The sequence below is a fragment of the Triticum aestivum genome, chromosome 3B, assembly GCF_018294505.1.
Source record: "Triticum aestivum cultivar Chinese Spring chromosome 3B, IWGSC CS RefSeq v2.1, whole genome shotgun sequence".
NCBI lineage: Eukaryota > Viridiplantae > Streptophyta > Magnoliopsida > Poales > Poaceae > Triticum > Triticum aestivum.
Genome location: NC_057801.1, coordinates 561,128,023 through 561,149,839, shown reverse-complemented (window position 1 = coordinate 561,149,839; position 21,817 = coordinate 561,128,023).

The window sequence follows — 21,817 nt, the reverse complement described above, 5'->3', positions numbered from 1 at the left end:
ACTCTTTTTTTTTATTTCGTCCGGAGTCTCATCCCGACTTATGGGGGAATCATGGTGTCCATCATCCTTTCCTCACTGGGACAATGCTCTAATAATAATGATCATCACACTTTTGTTTTTCTTACAACTCAACAATTACAACTCAATACTTAGAACAAAATATGACTCTATATGAATGCCTCCGGCGATGTACCGGGATATGCAATGAATCAAGAGCGACATGTATGAAAATTATGAAGGTGGCCTTGCCTCAAATACAATGTCAACTACATGTTCATGCAAAAAGCAATATGACAAAAGTAATGTATGTCATATGAACGGAACGGTGGAAAGTTGCATGGCAATATATCTCAGAATGGCTATGGAAATGCCATGATAGGTAGGTATGGTGGCTGTTTTGAGGAAGGTACATGGTAGGTGTATGATACCGGCGAAAAGTGTGCGGTATTAGAGAGGCTAGCAATGGTGGAAGGGTGAGAGTGTGTATAATCCATGGACTCAACATTAATCAAAAGAACTCATGCACTTGTTGCAAAAATTTAGAAGTCATCAAAAACCAAAGCATTACACGCATACTCCTAGGGGGATAGATTGGTAGGAAAAGACCATCGTTCGTCCCCGACTGCCACTCATAAGGAAGACAATCAATAAATAAAATTGTGCTCCGACTTCATCACAAAGCGGTTCACCATACGTGCATGCTACGGGAATCACAAACTTTAACACAAGCATTCTTTGAATTCATAATGACCCCAACTAGCATTGCTTTGATATTATCACCTCCATATCTCAAAACAATTATCAAGCATCAAACTTATCTTAGTATTCAACGCACTCAAAAGAAAGTTTCACATATTTTGAATACCAAGTATATTATCTTTAAGCAAATTACCATGCTATTAACAACTCTCAAAATAATCTAAGTGAAGCATGAGAGATCAATAGTTTCTTTAAAAGAAATCTACCACAATGCTCTAAAAGATCTAAGTGAAGCACTAGAGCAAAAATTATTATGCTCAAAAGATATAAGTGAAGCACTATGAGCAAAACTATCAAGCTCAAAAGATATAAGTGAAGCACTATGAGCAAAACTATCAAGTTCAAAAGATATAAGTGAAGCACATAGAGTATTCTAGCAAATTCCAAATCATGTATGGCCCTCTCAAAAGGTGTGTACAGCAAGGATGATTGTGGTAAACTAACAAGCAAAGATACAAATAATACAAGACGCTCCAAGCAAAACACATAACATGTGGTGAATAAAAATATAGCTCCAAGTAAATTACCGATCGAAGTAGACGAAAGAGGGGATGCCTTCCGGGGCAACCCCAAGCTTTGACTTTTTGGTGTCCTTCGATTATCTTGGGGGTGACATGGGCATCCCCAAGCTTAGGCTCTTGCCACTCTTTGTTCCATAATCCATCAAAAGAATTCACCCAAAACTTGAAAACTTCACAACACAAAACTCAATAGAAATCTCGTGAGCTCCATTAGTGTAAGAAAACAAAAGACTACTTTAAGGTACTGTAATGAACTCATTATTTATTTATATTGGTTTTAAACCTACTGTATTCCAACTTCCTTATGGTTTATAAACTAATTTATTAGCCATAGATTCATTGAAATAAGCAAACAACACACGAAAAACAGAATCTGTCAAAAATAGAACAGTCTGTAGCAATCTGTAACTAACGCAAACTTTTGGAACTCTAAAAATTCTACTAAAATAGGACGTACTGGAAAATTTGTTTATTGATCATCATAAAAAGGAATCAATGCAAAATCACGTTTCTGTGATTTATTGAATTTTTTATCGTAAGTGCAAAGTTTCTGTTTTTCAGCAGAATCAAATCAACTATCATCGTAGCTTATCCTATAGGTTCTACTTGGCACAAACACTAATTAAAAGATAAAAACACATCTAAACAGAAATTAGAAACAAAATTTAACACTAAACAGGAACAAAAACAAAGAAGAAAAAATAAAATTGGGTTCCCTCCCAACAAGCGCTATCGCTTAACGCCCCTAGCTAGGAATAAAAGGAAGGATAGATCTAGCGAGTGCCATCTTTGGTAGGCAATCCATAAGTGGCTCTCATGATAGATTCATAAGGTAATTTTATTTTCTTTCTAGGGAAGTGTTCCATACCCTTTATCAAGGGAAGTTGGAATCTAATATTCCCTCCCTTCATATCAATAATCGCACCAATCGTTCTAAGGAAAGGTCTACCAAGAATAATAGGACATGAAGGATTGCAATCTATATCAAGAACGATAAAATATACGGGCACATAATTCCTATTTGCAACAATAAGAACATCATTAATTCTTCCCATTGGCTTTTTAATAGTGGAATCCGCAAGATGCAAGTTTAGAGAGCAATCTTCAAAATCACGGAAATCTAGCAAATCACACAAACTTTTGGGAATAGTGGAGACACTAGCACCCAAATCACACAAAGCATGAAACTCATAATCTTTAATTTTAATTTAATAGTAGGTTCCCACTCATCACAGAGTTTTCTAGGGATAGAAACTTTCAAGTCAAGTTTTTCTTCATAAGATTGCATCAAGGCATCAACAATGTGTTCGGTAAAGGCCTTATTTTGACTATAAGCATGAGGAGAATCTAGCACGGATTGCAACAAGGAAATATAACCAATCAAAGAGAAATTTTCAGAATTAAATTCCTCGAGATCTAAAATAGTGGGTTTATCAACATCTAGGTTTTTATTTCTTTCAATCCCACTTTCATCAATTTCATCATCAAGATGTAAAAACTCTGAATTCTTAGAACGCCTTCTAGGTAAAGGAAGATCATATTCAGTTTCATCAAGATTCATATTGCAAAACAAATATTTAATAGGGGACACATCAATAACTTTTAGATCTTCATCTTGATTTTCATAGGAATTCGGTTTAGCGGCCATCTTATTAACTAAGGTAGCTTTAATATCCGAAATTTCAGCGGTCATCTTTTCAAGACGAGCAATTTGGGCTCTTATACCATCGAATTCTTTAGACATATCATCAAGTTCTTTATTCATATAACTCATAAAACCTTTTTGTTCCTTAAGCTCGTTTCTAAAGAAATTATTATGCTCAAATTGCAAAACCATAAACTTTCTGACATTAGTTTCGATCTCCTCTAGCCCTTTAAGGTGAAGATCACCAAATTTAGGGAGAGCCATTCCGACAAGTAAGCAGACTAACACATGAGCAAACAAAAAGGCAAAGGAGAAAAAGGCGAAAGGGAAAGAGAGGAGGAGATTGGGAAAGAGAGGGCGAATAAAGCGGCAAGGATGAAGTGGGGGAGAGGAAAACGAGAGGCAAATAATGTAATGCGAGAGATAGGGATTGTGATGGGTACTTGGTATGGTTGACTTTTGCGCAAACTCCTCGGCAACGGTGCTAGAAATTCTTCTTGCTACCTCTTGAGCACTGCGTTGGATTTCCCCGAAGAGGAGAGGATGATGCAGTAAAGTAGCGTAAGTATTTCCCTCAGTTTTTGAGAACCAAGGTATCAATCCAGTAGGAGATCACGCACGAGTCCCTCGTACCTACACAAAACGATATCTACTCGCAACCAACACGATTAGGGGTTGTCAATCCCTTCACTGTCACTTACGAGGGTGAGATCTGATAGAGATGATAAATAATATTTTTGGTATTTTTGATATACAGATGCAAAGTGAAAAGTAAAAGGCAAAGTAAAAACAAAGCAAGTAATAAAGTAATAGAGATTGATATGATGAGAATAGATCCGGGGGCCATAGGTTTCACTAGTGGCTTCTCTCAAGAGCATAAATATTCTACGGTGGGTGAACAAATTACTGTTGAGCAATTGATAGAAAAGCGAATAATTATGATGTTATCTAGGTATGATCATGTGTATAGGCATCACGTCCGAGACAAGTAGATCGAAACGATTCTGCATCTACTACTATTACTCCACTCATCGACCGCTATCCAGCATGCATCTAGAGTATTTAGTAAAAAACAGAGTAACACCTTAAGCAAGATGACATGATGTAGAGGGATAAATTCACGCAATATGATAAAAACCCCATCTTGTTATCCTCGATGGCAACAATACAATACGTGCCTTGCTGCCCCTGCTGTCACTGGGAAAGGACACAGCAAGATTGAACCCAAAGCTAAACACTTCTCCAATTGGAAGAACTACCAATCTAGTTGGCAAAACCAAACGGATAATTCGAAGAGACTTGCAAAGATAACTCAATCATACATAAAAGAATTCAGAGAAGATTCAAATATTACTCATAGATAAGCTGGATCATAAACCCACAATTCATCAGCCTAAACAAACACACCACAAAAAGAAGATTACATCAAATAGATCTCCACAAGAGAGGGGGAGAACATTGTATTGAGATCCAAAAAGAGAGAAGAAGCCATCTAGCTACTAGCTATGGACCCAAAGGTCTGAAGTAAACTACTCACACTTCATCAGAGAGGCTATGGTGTTGATGTAGAAGCCCTCCATGGTAGATGCCCCCTCCGGTGGAGCTCCGGAACAGGCCCCAAGATGGGATCTCGTGGATACAGAAAGTTGCGGCTGTGGAATTAGGTTTTTGGCTCCGTATTTGATCTGACGGGGGTACGTAGGTATATATAGGAGGAAGGAGTACGTCGGTGGAGCAACAGGGGGCCCACGAGGCAAGGGGGCGCGCCCTAGGGGGGGCCACCCTCGTGACCGCCTCTTTTGGTCCTTGGAGCAGGGTCCAACTCTCCTGGATCACGTTCGGGGAGAAAATCACGTCCCCGAAGGTTCCATTCCGTTTGGACTCTGTTTGATACTCTGTTTCTTCGAAATACTGAGATAGGCAAAAAATAAGAAATTCTGGGCTGGGCCTCCGGTTAATAGGTTAGTCCCAAAAATAATATAAAAGTGGAAAATAAAGCCCAATATAGTCCAAAACAGTAGATAAAGTATCATGGAGCAATCAAAAATTACAGATACATTGGAGACGTATCAACGATGGGCTGCAACGGTGTCAAATCTTTAACGAGCCATTGGCGGGCCGAATTGGGACATCTCATATGGGCCGTGGGCTTAAATGGACTTGACACAAGTAGGCCTTATATGGGTCGGCCTGCTAATTTTCACTGGGCCAACATTTTTCATCGGAATGGGCCACTGTTGGGCCGTGCCACATGTCGACCTATTATAGGCGCCTCCTGTCCAATGAGTGGATGGCATCTGTCCCAACGGTGAGGCAACACGTGTTTCCTCCGGCCAATGATGATTTTACACATGGAAAATCCCCATTGGTCCGGGCTGTTAACGGGTTATAGGATCCAAAACCGGACCCGATAGCTTAACGGCGTTCCGTTACGGTGGATGCCATGTGTTGGTCACCCTTGACGAAAGCACTTCTGTGACGCGCGATTTATGGTCATGGAAGTGGACACTTCCGTGATGATAATTTCGGTAATGTCATGGAACACTTCTACGACAACACAGGTATGACTATCTTGATTCTGTCATAAAAGCGTCATGGATGTACATGCATGACAAAAAACACGACCTACTGTGTCAAACGCGTATCATCACGGAAGTGTATTATTTTGTAGTGCTAATAGACGATCTACGTCTCACATTCGACAACCTCCGAACATATGACATCAAGCTCAATCCGGAAAAGTATGTTTTCGGTGTTCCCGCTGGAAAACTGTTGGGTTTCATCGTTTCCAATATAGGAATTGAGGCGAACCCGGCAACAATCCGAGCTTTGTCACAGTTGGCTACGCCAACACACCTTAAAGAAGTCCAAAAACTAGCCGGATGTGTGGCAACGTTAAGTTGCTTTATCTCCAGACTAGGAGAAAAAACATTGCCACTTTATCGCCTTCTCCGACGCACCGAGCACGTCGAGTGGATGGACACGGCAACGGCCGGACTGGAGGAAATAAAGGCCCTTTTAGCGAGCAACCCAATCCTGGCCGCACCGAACATCGATGAACCCATGCTATTATACATATCAGCAATGCATCAAGTCGTGAGTGCGGTACTCGTCGTCGAACAAGAGGAGGACGGACACAAATTCCCGCTTCAAAAGCCGGTATACTACGTATCTACTGTCCTCACACCATGCAAATCCCGGTACCCTCATTTCCAAAAAATAGCATACACGGTCTTCATGGCATCCCGAAAGCTACGACACTACTTTCAAGAGTTCTCAATCATGGTGGCCTCCGAAGTACCACTCAATGATATAATAAACAACTGCGATGCCATGGGCCGGATTGCCAAGTGGGCCATCCAGCTCCTCCCATTTGACATAACATATAGACTGCGCCGGGCCATTAAATCCCAAGTACTGGCCGACTTCGTCGCCGAATGGACAGAAGCCGAACTCCCTAATGAGTACGGCACATACTCCAACTGGGTCATGCACTTTGACGGCTCCAAAATGCTGGCGGGCCTAGGAGTGGGCTTTGTCCTAACATCCCCCACTAGAGATACAGTTCAATACGTACTCCAGATATTATACACAGACTCCATGGTCTTCGGATGGCTGTCTCCATTGGCATACAACGCCTGGAGATGCTCGGGGATTCAAACCTCACAATATCCCAAATAAATGGAGATTTTGATGCCAAAGATCCGAAAATGGTGGCTTACCGTAACACCGTTCTCAAAATGTCGGCTCGGTTGGAGGGGCTCGAGTTTCATCATGTGGCTCGAGAAAGTAACCAAGCGGTGGATGTCCTTGCCCGCATTGGTGCTAAGCGCGACCCCATCCCACCTAACATCTTTCTGGAAAGGCTCTTCAAACCATCCGTGGTGTGGCAAGGGGATAGCAGAAACACCAGTCCGGATCCAACTATAACCCAGATGCCGAACACACCGATATCATCGGGGGCTCAGCCACCGAAATAACACCATCGGCTAATCTTATCATGGCAGTCATTGCCCCATGGACCGAAACCTTCTTGGACTACCTTAATAGGTGAGAACTCCCAGAGGACCAGAATGAGGCGCGCTGCATTGTCCAGCACTCGAAAGCCTACAAGGTCCACGAAGGAGAACTCTACGAGAAAAGCGCTACCAGAGTGCTTCAAAGATGTATCTCCGAGGAAGATGGGCGGCAGCTCTTGGCTGAAATTCATGCCGGTCTCAGTGGTCACCACGCTGCAGCTTGGACCCTTGTAAGAAAGGCCTTCTGTACAGGTTTATATTGGCCGACGGCCCGAGCAGATGCACAAGACTTGGTCCAACATTGCATCAGATGCCAGATTTTCGCCAACCAAAGCTATATGCCACCCACCGCTCTTCAAACAATCCCCATCACTTGGCCTTTTGTTGTCTGGGGGCTTGATATGGTCGGACCCCTTAAAGGGGGAAGCCATAAGAAAAAATATTTATTGGTCATGGTGGATAAATTCACTAAGTGGATAGAGGCCAAACTAGTTAAAACGGCCGAAGCCGGACCAGTGATAGACTTCATATCCGGCGTTGTGCACCGTTATGGTGTTCCACACAGCATCATCACCGATAACGGCTCTAACTTCACAGCCGATGAGGTGAAAACCTGGTGTGCAAATATGGGCATTAAGCTCGATTACGCCTCCGTCTATCACCTGTAAACAAACGGTCAAGTTAAACAAGCCAATGGTCTTATTATGAGCGGCATTAGGCCCAGACTAGTGCGGTCTTTGAAAGAATTAGACAATCACTGGGTTGAGGAGCTCGACTCCGTACTCTGGGGGCTGTGGACCACGCCCAATCGCACTACCGGATTCACACCCTTCTTCATGGTGTACGGCGCAGAGGTTGTGTTACCCTGCGACATTATTCATGATTCACCTCGAGTGCGCATGTATGAAGAGAGAGAGGCCGAGCTTGATCGGCAGGATAGCTTAGATGCCGTGGAGGAGGAGTGCGAGGTCGCAAAAGCATGTTCCAAATTTTATCAACAACAGGCTCGAAGATATCAAAGCAGAGAAGTGCGGGCCAAGACTTATAATGTTGGCGAACTCGTTCTACGCTTACCAGAGAAGAAAAAGGACAAACTCAAGCCCAAGTGGGAGGGTCCCTTCATCATTGAAGAAGTTCTCACTTAGGAGCATATTGCCTACGTGATGCATCAGACAATCGCTTAGAGCCGAACCCATGGAACGCAACCAGACTCCGAAGATTCTACTCCTAGCGCCGAACTCTTCGTTCGTCTCCTCCCCCCTTTTTTCCATTATTTTTTCCTCTTTTTTCGCCATTTCTTTTTTGGCCTTAAAGCTTTCGTACGGCTAGACCGTACAACGGAGACATACACATCCTCAAATATGTACGTCCATTATACCTGGGAGCTTCTTATACGGAAGCTTATTACTATTATTCTCCGAGCATTAAAGCTCACCACATACATATATTTTCATCGTATGTACCTTTTCGTCGCCATTATATGCATCGATATGACTTAAGTTTTGGCCAAATTGGGTTGCGTAGCTCCTGTGCTTATGCCCTACTTCATGTTAGTTCGGCTAGGGCATAAAGGGAGCACCTCTGCGATTGTTACTGTCGGGTCATCCGGATGTGTACCTCGGACTAGGTGAAGCCGAAAGCTAGCGTTCTTAAGGGAATATTCGGTCGGCAGAGTAAAGATGTTTTTTACTGATTATACTATGAACCCCCAGATGTTACATATACTGTGGGTTTTTAATCATAGTTCAAACATGCACGATAAGAGCATGCTCACCCAGGTAAAGGAACCCTTAATGTAACTATTCTCCCTGGACGATGTTTCTTACTACCACAATGTAATATAACATAGCTAGCTAGATACTTGTCTGTTCAAGCAATTATGACCCCTACGCCTGGTTTCCACGGATACCCCGGTCTATATTACCGAGCGGGTATTCGGAAATACTCCGCACCTTCGGGTCCAAAGGTCGAAGCGAAAAGGTCTATCATGACAAATGTTTTACAATCCGTCTAGGGAAAAATTTGTCCATTGAAGTACATAGTAACTTGGACTCAAAAACTTCCTCTTCTATGCCGTCCAACAGGTTGTCTAATTTACAATCCTCCTGAGAATATTCTGCGGCTAATTTTACTTGGTCATATACTAGACTAACAGGAATTTCTTTTCCATCTGACCCTAAAGGTCCGACCCAGGCCATATGATTCAGATCAAGCTTGGTATACCTTGTTTTCACCATGGCCCAGGCCTCTCGCGCACCTTCCCGACAAGCCGATATCTTGCATAATCCGAACCGCCGCCGTGCTCCGTTAAATAGCTGACAAGCTCCTCCATATTTCCTGGAGGGGAGCCTGATGGCCATAAGGCTTTGGCAACACCCCGCATCACCTGCCGAGCTTGCTCGTGCAGTTGCGACAGCTATTGTTGCAGATCGCCTGAGAATCCGGACATCTCCTCTTCAGGACGACCAGTCAGCATACCTACAGACATAACTTTGTCAGTTCCTTTCCTTGCCGAATTACACGGCGGTTAGTTTGAGCACATACTAAATATACCGCCTTGGAGCCTCTTATTTTCCTTCACGGAGTCGGCCAGCTGGGCCCGAACATCTTTCAATTCTTCGCCCAGCTAGGTATTGGAATCCTGGAGTTTATTTTTCTCCTGCCTGACCCATCTAAGTACATGCTTGCCAGCGGCTAGTTGCCTTTGAGCTCCCTGTTCACCCTCTTGTGCGACTTCCGAAGTCCCTCCCGGATTATCTGATAATACTATCGTCAGACATGCAACGACTTTGGCACTAGTGTTATATATAATTTTGTATTTTCTTGAGCGAGGGACACATATCTCTGATTTCTCCAGTTTGGTAGTAGCAGCCGCTCGCTAGGTCCGACACTTTTCTAGCTCTTGAGATAACAGGTTCTTCTTCTCTGTGAGCATCTGGTTATAGAATGATCCTTAAATCAGTTGTACCAACTGTTTCAAGTCTCAGGGCCTACTAGTATATATAATTATTAGATTTGTACAAATATGTACTTACCCGCATATCTTTCAACTATTGGTCGGTGGCTCTGGTAAGCCCATCTTGAGTAGCTCGGATGTATGCATCAGCAGAGCTGAAGGCGTTGAATGCCTCTTTTGAAAAACTGGGGTCTCGAAGAGTACCCCGCCGGCGCCGATGATTCATGGCTCTTTCCACTTCATAGTTAGCAACGGATACATTATCTGAATCCTCTGCAGAAGGACATTCCAGCGATGCTCCCGCACCATCCTTTGTCCTGGAAGCTGGATCTGGAATCTGGCTTGAGGAGGCATGACCGGAAGGATCCCCGAACATAGTACGATGAATGTTCTTCCTAAAATGACACGACGGACAATGTCACACTTTAATGCTACATGCAAGGAGTGTATTTAATAACCATACCTCTTTGATGAAGGCTCGACTGTATTTCCATTCGCCTTCCTCTTTGAAGGCCTGCCCGACATAGGTGCTGCTCTCTTGAGAAGCGCCTCAGGAGCAGTATGGCGCGCCGAGCGCCTCCCCTTTAGAGCATGAGACAGTGCGGTGAATGAGGCGTAACAAGGAAGCTCTTTTTGAAGGAATGTCTCCCGGTTACTTACGTGCGAGGCAGGGAGAAGACCGGGATAGTCGGCGGTGATGGCCACTTCCGTGCCGTCATGGCTTGCCTGGTAAAACACTCCGTCCTTGAGCTCCATGAATATATCCGGATCCTCTTTGAGTCCGGGGTCGACGTCCCAGTTGTGGTCCTCTGGATGTGGAGCGGGGCTCTTGATCTCCTTGGTGATCTTCCCCCATTCCTGTTACAAATGGACGGATTAATGTCCATGAAAAGCAACTCAGGGAGGAGAATGAGAAGAGTAGTGGGGATTAGAACTCACCCAACTAGGAGGATTGTACATGGAAAATTCATCTCGGCGCTTAATACGAATGAACTCCTCTTTCTCCCCTTTGTATAGTTCGGCCAGTATATTGGCCAAAGCGGCAGGGGTATCCGGACCCTTCCGACCGCAGCGGGTGGCGTCATCTTCCCCATTGTAGTGCCACATGGGATTCCTTGTGTATTGAAGTGGCTGAACCCCTCGCACTATGGAAGTCTCCATTACCTCGACTATTGATAATCCGGACTGAGCGAGCGTCTTTATCTTGCTTGTCAACTGACGAACTTCTGCGCTATCTTCCTCCTTAAAGCTCTGAGGGCGCCAGCTGCGACATTTCTTCAACGGAATGCTTGAAATATCAGGAAGACCCATTCGGTCTGGGTCGGGAAGGGCGGAGTCCTCGATATAAAACCATTCAGAAGGCCACTCTTCGGATACCTTCTTCGGTGTGCCGAACAGGTATCTGGTCCCGGCGATACGCCATACTTCAGCTCCGCCCACTTCAAATATTGATCCCCCTTGGCTATGAGGGACGAGGCAGAATAGCTTCCTTCATAATTTAAAATGGGCCTCACAACCCAGGAATAACTCGCAACGAGCAACGTAACCCGCAATGTGCAGGATGGAGGCAGGAGTGAAATTGTGCAGCTGGAGGCCATAATACTCCAGAAGCCCTCGGAAGAATGGATGGATTGGAAATCCGAAGCCTCTCAACAAGTAGGGAACGAAGCATACCCATTCCCCCTGGATGGATTGGGGCAATTCTCCTCCTGAGTCCCGCCGTTGAAGGAAACCAATCCCGCTCGAACAAGGACTAGATCCGCGGGGGGAAGAAATACATGTGTTTGTAGCTCCACTAGCTGACTGTGGGATATGGAAGACTTCTCCCAATCTCCTTTCTGGGGCCGTGGGGATGGGAGGAAGAGTTGGGAGTGCTAGCCATGTTGGAATGGTTTCTCCTAGCAAGCTCTGCTGATTCCTTGCTGGTATGAAATGGATCTAAAAATCCCGATCTCTTTAAATAGATGTCTTTTTTACGCGGTCAGGGTGGTACGTGTAAAAATACTCCGACCTCTCGTATTCGCTCGACACGTGGAAGCTGAAGTCATGAAGTTGCGGAAGCCGATGGGCGTGACATTAAATGGAAAGCTGAATACAGCTCTTTAAGTCAGGTACTTTAAAATAACTGGAGGAGGAACCTACCTCGCAATGCTAAAGATATTCTACGCATCGGACACATCGTCATTGGAATACTGGTTCGGGGGCTACTAAGGGAGTCATGGATTAAGGGGTCCTCGGCCGTCCGGACTATGTGACATGGGCTGGACTAATGGGCTATGAAGATACAAGACATAAGACTTCTCCCCGTGTCCGGATGGGACTCTTCTAGGCGTAGAAGGCAAGTTTGGCGTTCGGATATGAAGATTCCTTTATCAGTAACCGACTTTGTACACCCTAGCCCCCTCCAGTGTCTATATAAACCGAAGGGTTTAGTCTATAGGGAACAATCATAGTCATATATGCTAGACTTCTAGGGTTTAGCCATTACGATCTTGTGGTTGATCAACTCTTGTAATACTCATATTCATCAAGATCAATCAAGCAGGAAGTAGGGTATTACCTCCATAGAGAGGGCCCGAACCTGGGTAAAACATCGTGTCCCCCGTCTCCTATTACCATCGACCTTAGACGCACAGTTCGGGACCCCCTACCTGAGATCCGCCGGTTTTGACACCGACAGTAACCCCTGGGTATTTGATACCTGTTCGGTTGCTAAGATTAATAACTCGAAATGGGAGTTACAAAATAAGCAGAGACTAGTTAAGGGTGAAGTGACTATGTGTGTTGGAAGTAGTTTCAAGATTGATATGATCATCATCACACACCCCTTATACTTTCGGGATTAGTGTTGAACCTAAATAAATGTTATTTGGTGTTTTCATTGAGCATAAAGTTGATTAGATCATGTTTATTGCAATACTATTATTCATTTAAGACAGAGGATAATTGTTATTCTGTTTACATGAATAAAACCTTCTATGGTAAACACCCCATGTTGATGGTTAATTGAATATCGGTCGTAATGATACACATAATATTGATAATGATAGTGCAACTTATTTGTGGTACTACTGTTTGGGTCATATCGGTGTAAAGCACATGAAGAAACTCCATAAAGATGGACTTTTGAAATCACTTGATTATGAATCATTTCATACTTGCGAACCATGCCTTATGGGCAAGATGACTAAAACTCCGTTCTCCGAAATAATGGAACGAGATAGTGACTTATTGGAAATAATACATGCTGATCTATGCGGTCCAATGAGTATTGATGCTCGTGGCGGGTATCATTATTTTTTGACCTTCATAGATGATTTGAGAAGATATGGGTATATCTACTTAATGAAACACAAGTCTGAAACATTTCAAAAGTTCAAAGAACTTTAGAGTGAAGTAGAGAATCATCGTAACAAGAAAATACAATTTCTATGATCTGATCGTGGAGGAGAATATTTGAGATACGAGTTTGGCCTTCATTTAAAATAATGTGGAATAGTTTCATAGCTCACGCCACCTGGAACACCACAGTGTAATGGTGTGTCCGAACATCGTAACCGCATTTTATTGCATATGGTGCGACCTATGATGTCTCTTACCGATTTACCACTATCGTTTTGGGGTTATGCATTAGAGATAGCTGCATTCATGTTAAAAAGGGCACCATCAAAATCAGTTGAGACGATGCCTTATGAACTGTGGTAGTGCAGGAAACCAAAGTGTAGTTTCTTAAAGTTTTGGGCTGCGGTGCTTATGTGAAAAAGCTTCAACCTGATAAGCTCGAACCCAAATCGGAGAAGTGCGTCTTCATAGAATACCAAAAGGAAACTGTTGGGTACACCTTCTATCACAAGATCTGAAGGAAAGATATTCGTTGCTAAGAATGGATCCTTTCTAGAGAAGCAGTTTCTCTCGAAAGGAGTGGGAGGAAAGTAGAACTTGATGAGGTAATTGTACTTTCTCCTGAATTGGAAAGTAGTTCATCACAGAATCAGTTCCAGTGATTCCTACACCAATTAGTGAGGAAGCTAATGATGATGATCATGAAACTTCAGATCAAGTTATTACCGAACCTCGTAGTTCTTCCAGAGTACAATCCGCTCCAGAGTGGTACAGTAATCCTATTTTGGAAGTCATGTTATTAGACCATGATGAACCTATGAACTATGAGGAAGCGATGATGAGCCCAGATTCCGCGAAATGGCTTGAGGCTATGCAATCTAAGATGGGATCCATGATTGAGAACAAAGTGTGGACTTTGGTGGACTTGCTCGATGATCAGCAAGCCATGGAAATAAATGGATCTTCAAGAGGAAGACGGACACTGATAGTAGTTTTACTATCTACAAAGCTCGACTTGTCACAAAAGGTTGTTGACAAGTTCAAGGTGTTGACTATAATGAGATTTTTTCAACTGTAGAGATGCTTAAATCCGTCTAAATCATGCTAGCAGTTGCCATATTTTATGAAATCAGGCAGATGGATGTCAAAACTGCATTCCTGAATGGATTTCTAGAAGAAGAGTTGTATATGATGCAACCAGAAGGTTTTGTCGATCCAAAGGGTGATAACAAAGTGTGCAAGCTCCAGTGATCTATTTATGGATGGGTGCAAGCCTCTCAGAGTTGGAATATGGTTTTATACAGACTTGCGGTGAAGCCTGTATTTACAAGTGAGTGGGAGCACTACAGCCTTTCTGATAAGTATATGTGAATGACATATTGTTTATTGGAAATGATGTAGAATTTTTTGGAAAGCATAAATGAGTGTTTGAAAGGAAATTTTCAAAGAAAGACCTCGGTGAAGCTGCTTACATATTGGGCATGAAGATCTATAGAGATAGATCAAGATGCTTGATAAGATTTTTCAATGATATATACCGTGACAAGTTTTTGAAAGAGTTCAAAATGGATCAGTCAAAGAAAGAGTTCTTGCATGTATTACAAGGTGTAAAGTTGAGTAAGACTCAAAGCCCGACCACGGCAGAAGATAGAGAGAAAATGAAAGTCATTCCCTATGCCTCAGTTATAGGTTCTATAAAGTATGTCATGCTATGTACCAGACCAGTTTTGTGCCTTACTATGAGTTTGGCAAAGGAGTACGATAGTGATCCAGGAGTGGATCACTGTATAGCCGTCAAAGTTATCCTTAGTTGCTTAAGAGGACTAAGGAAGTATTTCTCGGCTATGGAGGTGATAAAGAGTTCGTCGTAAAGAGTTATGTCGATGCAAGCTTTTACACCGATCCAGATGATTCTAAGTCTAAATCTGGATACATATCGAAAGTGGGAGCAATTAGCTAGAGTAGCTCCATGCGGAGCATTGTAGACATAGAATATTTGCAAAATACATACGACCCGTTGACTAAACTTCTCTCATAAGAAAAACATGATCACACCTTAGTACTCTTTGGGTGTTAATCACATAGCAATGTGAACTAGATTATTGACTCTAGTAAACCCTTTGGTTGTTGGTCACATGGCAATGTGAACTATGGGTGTTAATCACGTACAGATGTGAACTATTGATGTTAAATCACATGGCGATGTGAACTAGATTATTGACTCTAATGCAAGTTGTAACATCCCAAATGTTCAATTTGGAATGTTATACATAGATCATCATTGAATATCATATTTTATTGCATTTTTGGTTGATCCTAGAAATCCTAAGGAACTCACGGACCCACGGAGAAAGTTGGGGATTTCGTTATTTTCATATTTGACTTTTCTCAAATTTTGAAAAGAAGATCATTTGGTTTTAATTATTTCTCTCAGAATATTTCCAATGTTGAAATACAAGAGAGGAGATAAAATGATTTCTCCAAATAAAAAGAAATATTGGAGGAAAAATGTTAAAATTAAATAAGAATTTTATTTGGACTTTTCTTGCTATTTTATTTGAATTAGGAAAAAAAGTGTTTTTCAAAATTGCATTAGAGGCCCAAATAAATGTTCACTTTGTCGGCAATATTATTAGAGGACCATGAAAATTCATTTCAGGATTTTTGGACTCTGTTTAGTATTTCTTTTGCTTGTTTTTCCGCGTCAGCTTATTTTAAAAAAATGCACCAACCTAACCGGGCCGTGCCCGACCCGGACACTAGCCCGGCCGGCCTTTATAAGGCCGAGGGAGCCACCGCTAGCCCAAGCCGCCCGCCCTTGAATCCCTAGCACCGCCCCGCCACCGCCACTGCCGCCGCTCGCGCGCCACCGCCCACACCACCGCCGCCTTGTCCCGCCGCCGACCACAGCTGCTACCCGCCATGGGCGGAGCAGCCGCCCCGTCCCGTCGCCGACCACCGCCGTCATCCGCCACGGCCGGAGCCGCCGCCGCCGACCACTGCTGCCGCTGTTGGTGTCAAAACCGGTGGATCTCGGGTAGGGGGTCCCGAATTGTGCGTCTGAGGCTAATGGTAACAGGAGGCGGGGGACACAATGTTTACGCAGGTTCGGGCCCTCTTGATGGAGGTAATACCCTACTTCCTGCTTTATTGCTCTTGATGATATGAGTATTACAAGAGTTGATCTACCACGAGATCGAAGAGGCTAAACCCTAGAAGCTAGCCTATGGATTGATTGTTGTTGTCCTACGGACTAAACCCTCCGGTTTATATAGACACCAGAGGGGGCTAGGTTTATTAAGAGTCGGTTACAGAGAACGAGATCTACACATCTAGATTGCCAAGCTTGCCTTCCACACAAAGGAGAGTCCCACCCGAACACGGGACAAAGTCTTCAATCTTATATCTTCATAGTCCAACAGTCCGGCCAAAGTATATAGTCCGGCTGTCCGAGGACCCCCTAATCCAAGACTCCCTCAGTAGCCCCTGAACCAGGCTTCAATGACGATGAGTCCAGCGCGTAGATTGTCTTCGGAAATGCAAGGCGGGTTCTTCTCGAAAATCCCTGAGTACCTGTAGTAACGAGCAGTGTCTGGCTTCCCATTAATGTTGCACTCCTCGGCTTCTGTACCCTAACAATGGCAGTCTCCACATGTCGAGCGAATGCGAGAAGTCGGGGCATTTTTAATCTGCCACCCTAACCATGTTAGTAAATCATCCATTAAAGAGACGGGGATCCTCATATCCAAATCACACCATCTTCCCCCAGCGAGTATCCATCAGAGCGCGCCCGAAGAATGCCATCCCATCATGGCCGACCGTCACAGCTCCTCCTCTCGCCCCCACAGCGCTAAGCCAGGTGATTGGGAGAAGTTTTATGTCCCCCACGGTTGATTGGTGGAGTTGCAGACCCAGGGGTTTCTCCCGCCCGAATATATGGTCCGCGTCCGAGCCGGACTAGCCACTTACAATGGCGGGGAGCAAGCAGAGAGTTTCCCCAACCCATCTAGTGGGGAGCGAGTATGCCTTGTCCCTTTCTTGCTGAGGGCCTCGGATTTCCAATCCATCCGTTCCTCCGCGGGCTCCTAGAGTATTACGGCCTCCAACTGCATAACTTCACTCCTGCTTCCATAATGCACATCGTAGGTTATGTCGCCCTTTGCGAGCTATTTCTGGGCTGCGAAGCTCATTTTGAGCTATGGAAGAGGCTATTCTGCCTCGTCCCTCGCAATCAGGAGGGATCAATATACCAAGTCGGCGGAGCCGAAGTATGGCGCATCGCCGGAACCGGATACCTATCCAGCACCCCAAAGAAGACATCTGAAGACTAGCCTGCGGAGTGGTTTAATATGGAGGACGTCCCCCTTCTGGACCCTATTCGGATGGGCCTTCCTGAGTTTGCTAATGCCCTGCTGAGGAAGCGCCACAGCTGGCGCCCCTGGAGCCCCCAGGAGGAAGATAATAGAGAGGTCCTTTACCTGATGAGCAGGATAAAAACGCTGGCCAAATCAGGACTGACAATAATCAAGGTTATGTCAATATGTATAATGCGGGGGGAAACCCATGTGGCACTTCAATGGAGAAGACGATGCCACCCGCGGTCATAAAGGTCCGGACTCCGCCACCGCTCTGGCAAAAATATTGTCCGAATTGTACAAAGGACAAGAAGATGAGTTCCTCCATATTAAGACACAGGATGGATTTTCCATGTACAACCCCCCAAGCTGGGTGAGCTGCTATCTTTTACTCAACTCCATTCATTCCCGCATTCTTCATCACAAATATTTACCTTGCCAATTCATAGCAGGAACTACAAAAAGCTGTGAGGGAGATCCACAGCCCGTCTCCATAGCGAGAGGACCCTGACCGGTCCCTTGACCCCGGACTCGAAGAAGATCCGGACGTGTTTGTGGAGCTCGTCGACAGGATGTTCTATCGGTTAAGAGGTGACGGTGCCTTGGTGGCCATCATAGCTGATTATCCTGGCCTACTCCCTGCATCACATGTAAGTAAAACCGAAGTCCCAACTTCCGAGAAGGATCCCTTCTTTGCACTTTACCCACCGCACATGTATTGCATTTTACAGGGAAGGCAATCGGGGTGCCGTGCCGAACCCGTGGTGGCTTGCCAACAAGGGGCACCGAAGCCGGGTAGGATCAAAAGGAAGGCGGTCAGGACCGAGACGCCGTCGCAGAGGTATGATTAAAAACCTGCTTCATGATTATCGTCTTCAAAATATAACAATTTTCGTGGTCCCTGGCAGAAAAAACGCTCGCCGTACAGTGTCTGGAGAGCCTACCGGCCATGCCTCCACCAGCCGGATCCCGGAACCGGACTCAGGGGCGGAGGCTAACGCAGGGACAACACTAGATGGTCCTCCTACAGAAGATGCGGATAGAGTGTCCGCTATGAATTCTGAAGTGGAGAGCGCCATGAATCATACGTGTCGACTGGCCGTACTCCACGACCCTAATTTCTCCGAAGAGGCGTTCAACGCCTTCAACTCAAGAGACGTGTACATCCGAGCTTCGCAAGGTGGGCTTGCTAAAGCCAAAAACCAGTATTTGAAGGATATACAGGTAAGAAAAAATCTCATAATTATATATATCAGTAGCCCCTGAGAGTTGAAACAGTTGGAACAACTGATTTAAGGATCATTGTATGAATAGGTTCTTTCAGCGAAGAACACCCATTTGTCTCAAGAGCTGGAGGAGGGCAAAGCCCAGCTAAGGGCCGCAGTTGCCGAAATAGAGAAATCCAAGAAGGCCTCATCTGGTAATACTTGTCTCGAAAACATATACCAGTGAGTATTTGGCATGCTTGCAAATCTAACAATAGATTATGCAGAAAATCCCGGAGTGAATCCGAAGATCATACAAGAGGAGGAGCAATATGCTAAACGACAGCTAGAGGCTGGCGAGCGCGTGCTTACATGAGTTATTCGAGAGAAAAATGATCTCCGGGATGCCCATACCCGGCTGGGTGTTGAACTGGGGGATGTTCGGGCCCATCTTGCAGACTCCGTGAATGAGAATAAGAGGCTTCGACGCGGCATTTTTAGTAAGTGCTCGAACCAACCTTTATACAGTTCGGCGAAGAAGAAGGCTAATAGAGTTATGTCTGTAGGTATCCTGACAGGTCGTCCCGAAGAGGAGATGCCCGGATCCGCAGGTGATCTACTGCCGGAGCTCTCGCAACTGCACGAACAAGTTCGGCAGGTGATGTAGGGTATTACAGGCCTTGTGGCCCTCCGCCTCCCTGCCCGGAGGCATGGGGTAGCTTGTAGAGATGCTCAAAGGAGCGCGGCGACGCTTCCGATTATGCAAGATATCAGCCTGCCAACAAGGTGCAAGGGAAGCCTGGGGCATGGTGAAGACCCGATACACCAAGGTTGACCCAAATTACATGGCCGAGGTCGGACCTGTAGGGTCAGATGGGAAAGAGATCCCCGTTAGTCTGGTATTTGACCAGGTAGGATTAGCCGTAAAGTATTCTCAACAGGATTGTAGGCTAGACAACCTGTTGGATGGTATAGAAGAAGAATTTGGTCAGTCTAAGTGACTATGTACTTCAAATGACATATTTTGTCCCTAGCTGGATTGTAAATCATTTGTCATGGCGGACCTTTTCGCTTCAGCCTCCGGACCCGATAGTCCGGAGTGTATCCAAATACCCGCTCAGTAATGTAAAACTGGGGTACGCGTGGAAACCAGGCGTAGGGGTCATAAGTGCTTGAACAGACAAGTACCCAACTAATTATGTTATATTATATGGATAGTAAGAAACATCTTCCAGGGACAATAGTTCCGTTAGGGGTTCCTTTCCCTGGGTACGCATGCATTAATGTGCATGTCCGATCTGTGAGCAGAGACGTGATACGTCTCCAACGTATCTCCTTTTCCAAACACTTTTACCCTTGTTTTGGACTCTAACTTGCATGATTTGAATGAAACTAACCCGGACTGACGCTGTTTTCAGCAGAACTGCCATGATGTTGTTTTATGTGTAGAAAAGAAAAGTTCTCGGAATGCCCTGAAAATCCACGGAGGCACTTTTTGGAATTAATAAGAATTTCTGGGCGAAAGAAATACACCAGGGGGCCCACGCCCTATCCACGAGATAGGGGGCGCCCCCCCTATAGGGCGCGCCCCCCTATCTCGTGGGCCCCCTGGACCTCCACCGACCTCAACTCCAACTCCATATATTCCGTCTCGCGGAGAAAAAATCAGAGAGAAAGTTTCATCACGTTTTACAACACGGAGCCGCCGCCAAGGCCTAATCTCTCTCGGGAGGGCTGATCTGGAGTCCGTTCGGGGCTCCGGAGAGGGGGATTCGTCGCCGTCGTCATTATCAACCATCCTCCATCACCAATTTCATGATGCTCACCTCCGTGCGTGAGTAATTCCATTTTAGGCTTGCTAGACGGTGATGGGTTGGATGGGTTTACCATGTAATCAAGTTAGTTTTGTTAGGGTTTGATCCCTAGTATCCACTATGTTCTGAGATTGATGTTGCTATGACTTTGCTATGCTTAATGCTTGTCACTAGGGCCCGAGTACCATGATTTTAGATATGAACCTATTATTTTTTCATGAATATATGTGTGTTCTTGATCCTATCTTGCAAGTCTGTAGTCACCTATTATGTGTTATGATCCGACAACCCCGAAGTGACAATAATCGGGATACTTCTCGGTGATGACCGTAGTTTGAGGAGTTCATGTATTCACTATGTGTTAATGCTTTGGTCCGGTTCTCTATTAAAAGGAGGCCTTAATATCCCTTAGTTTCCACTAGGACCCGCTGCCACGGGAGGGTAGGACAAAAGATGTCATGCAAGTTCTTTTCCATAAGCATGTATGACTATTTACGGAATACATGCCTACATTACATTGATGAACTGGAGCTAGTTCTGTGTCACCCTATGTTATAGCTATTACACGAGGCATAATTATCCATCACTGATCCATTGCCTATGAGCTTTTCACATATTGTTCTTCGCTTATTTACTTTTCCATTGCTACTATTACAACTATTACAAAAACACAAAAACTATTATCTTTACTTTTGCCACTGTTACCTTTATTATCATACTACTTTGCTACTAAATACTTTGCTGCAGATACTAAGTTATGCAGGTGTGGTTGAATTGACAACTCAACTGCCAATACTCAAGAATATTCTTTGGCTCCCCTTGTGTCGAATAAATAAATTTGGGTTGAATACTTTACCCTCGAAAGCTGTTGCGATCCCCTACACTTGTGGGTTATCAAGACTAAATTATGGCACTGTTGCCGGGGAGCATAGCTCTATTCTCTGAGTCACTTGGAATTTATATCTGTTGATCACTATGAAGAACTTGAAAGACGCTAAAACAATGATTTTGCCCTCAACTACGAGGGGAGGTAAGGAACTACCATCTAGCTCTGCACTAGATTCTCCTTCCGTTATTAGTAAGCTTGTGACACCTAAACCTGCCACTGCTATGAATTCTGATATGTCGCATGTTATTGATGATGCCACTTCTGCTATGCATGATGAAACTACTACCGTGCATGATACTACTTTGCCATTAG